Source organism: Convolutriloba macropyga, chromosome 13 (genome assembly GCF_964194025.1).
Source record: "Convolutriloba macropyga chromosome 13, txConMacr16.3, whole genome shotgun sequence".
NCBI lineage: Eukaryota > Metazoa > Xenacoelomorpha > Acoela > Convolutidae > Convolutriloba > Convolutriloba macropyga.
The window spans coordinates 29,952,798-29,955,517 of record NC_134480.1 but is presented as its reverse complement, the minus strand read 5'-3'; the positions used below and the strand labels follow the sequence as shown (position 1 = coordinate 29,955,517).

General features: G+C 36.6%; 1 long non-coding RNA gene across 1 annotated transcript; it reads right to left on the bottom strand.

Annotated features, from left to right (window-relative positions):
• Positions 1-811: 811 nt before the first annotated feature.
• Positions 812-2,378, bottom strand: LOC142351874 (uncharacterized). The gene is made up of 3 exons (XR_012760973.1): positions 2,332-2,378; positions 1,263-1,384; positions 812-909 (listed from the first exon to the last, which is right to left on the bottom strand). It is a non-coding gene; the product is annotated as an uncharacterized LOC142351874 (long non-coding RNA).
• Between the last annotated feature and the right edge of the window lie 342 nt (positions 2,379-2,720).

Sequence of the window (2,720 nt, the reverse complement as noted above, 5' to 3'; positions counted from 1 at the left end):
GCGATAAAACGAACATTGTAGACAAAATGTAAATAAATCGAAACAACATTCGCTAAATCCTTGATGCTAATTTCAATGACAGTATCAGTGCAAAATTGGTGTGTAATTCCTCCAATCAAAGGACTAGATTAGAGTCGGCGTCGAGATCAAAGGATTAGAATAAAAAAATTGTCACCTTTTTGCGCACACTTAAAATGCCAAAACTACCGACGTAAAAACCAAAGTTTGAGCGTGTCACTGTTTTTTGCACTTCTTTATTTTCCTGATCTTATTACATGTGCGACCATACTACTGAGTACTGAGTTTTTTTTAATAAATCTTATTCAGCACAAAAAACTGTCGGGGTTTCGAAACAACATCAGGACTTTACTGGCCATGACGAATACTCGATTCTAGTAAATAAACCCCCCAGTGAAAAACCCCACCTAATTTTATATAGGAATTAAAAACCCACAGAAATAAAGCCCCATTATCAAATTGAATTTCGGTCGTGATATTTAATTCGGTTGTGATAGTTTCATATGAAGTCCCACGAGCCGCCGAGTCATGGCCAAACACACTAAATGCACAGCTCGTAACCATTCCTGTGAGGGTTTTATTCTGGGGGTATTTTTCCTTGGGTTTAATTTCTATCTAAAATTAAAAGGCTTTTTTGCAGTGGTTTTTTTCACCGAAACCACGATTGCTCACCGTTAAAAGCATAGACCTCAATTTCACACATGTGCAATAAATTGTCAAGTGAAGACTGCACGTGAAGATGTATCCGATTGCCCAGGTGTTTGCAATCAAGATATCTCCATCCAAGGTCAGGCGAGGTCACATTAAAAGCATCGCAATGTGAACAGATTGGAGGGTGTCGGATTGTATCACACACTGTTCCATTAATGGATGGAATCACGTCCCTGGATTCTGTAAAAAGATATGCACATTGAACGAATAGCTACCACATTTATAGGTTTAAATAATTTCTCAAAATAATATTGGAGAGTTGACTCTCTAAATAACGCCGCTTACAATAAAAAGCAATAAAAAATTGTTCTGAAAACTGTAACGTAAGCTCATTCAACTGACAATAGTTCGAAAAGGAATCAATTAAACGATTAAGCGATTTCATCAATTGAATTAATTAACATAAACTTTACACAAACTCAATCTTTGTCTCGATCGAAGAAGTTCCAAAATAAGAATTCATCCCATGTTATCAACAGCTCAGATATTAAACAATTTTTAAATTTATACATTGTGAATACGGCCATGCTAACCATCTGTATTTGCGAATGATAGTCCGATAGCTCGAATGTAGTGTCTATCTTTCACGGTCAGAACAAGTCCATCACTGCTCAGCTGATCCACGGGAAGGCATTTAACCTTGACGTCATTGAGTCTGTATAGTGTCGCATTGGGCACCTAGCGGCACTTTTGACAAAAAAAAATCCTGATACTCATTTTGGCACTTTCCAAGTTGTGGACCAAACAGAAGAGATCTATGTTCAGACTGAACCAGATTTAAAATAACTCTGATCAGACTTTCTGCAGAGCGGATCCAGACCAACGTCCAGTCAATGCATTCGATCTGCTGTCCAGAACCGGTAACTTTGGCCTGTGATACCTCTCTTGTGCGTTCGGTTTGAGTCTGATCAGAGGATGTCTATCAACTTGAAACCTCAACTTGGGCACCTCACTTTCGAAACAGTGTCAAATTGTAGTATTGAGCGAAGAGAAAGTTAACATTTAGTGTTGTTGCATTGTTTATTTTTGAAAGTTGATTTGGTTTTTGAATGTGATAATTCAGAGAAAAATCTGTCAGACCAGATTCAGTCCAGTTTCATTGTGAGCAACCAACAATTGAATTCATCAAATCTTAGTTCGCTGCAATCGCGGTCGATATAAAAAAACGTTCTCCCATTGAAACTGTGATTAGTCCGCAATCAGATGCCCAAATTAAAAGCACTTTGCTTCTCGTCATTTCTTCTTCTGGTACTTATCAAGATGTGAAATTTGATGATCTCCTCTCTCATTGAGTGAGATAAAATGGACAGTTGTTTAAAGGAAAAATAATAGGACCAGGATAGACTTCTTTTTGCCCAATTTTTATTTCAGCAGTATATCTCATATTACAATCAATTTGGTACCATGCCATCAAACTTAGCTCCTATGATATGCTTGATAAAAATTTATTTAGAGATGAAAATAACTTAGACAAATGAAATAAAAATTAGTATGTAAATTGGGCTGTTAGATAACGGAAACTAATTGTAATAACCGACTATTAATAACAAACCCATAAAAATATTTGTATTATTATTTTTTTATCGTTGCTGCTAGCCCAACGCGGCATCCTTTGTGACAGTGTTGTGGTCCCACAGAACAGCAGTTGCATCCGATGATAAATCTGAAGTTATCGTTCATTGGCGATACAAAGCGATTCTGAAGAAAATAACCCAAGAACAAAGTGGACTAACTTGTGACGAAGATGTCAGTGCCATTCCATATGTCGAAGCCTAAACAATAAAGCAACATCTAGAAAAGACACTGTGCGCACCCTCCGGATTTTTCTACTGGCTAACCGTAAAATAAAATTAATTCAATTTTTCCAATAAAATCACAAATCTTTCTGAAATGCTTTCAATTCTTGGCAGTCTTGTAAGTAAGTAGAAGGAAACAGATTTCAGTTACTGCAGTGCAATTTTTTGTTCAAAAACTTCAATTTGAACTCAACT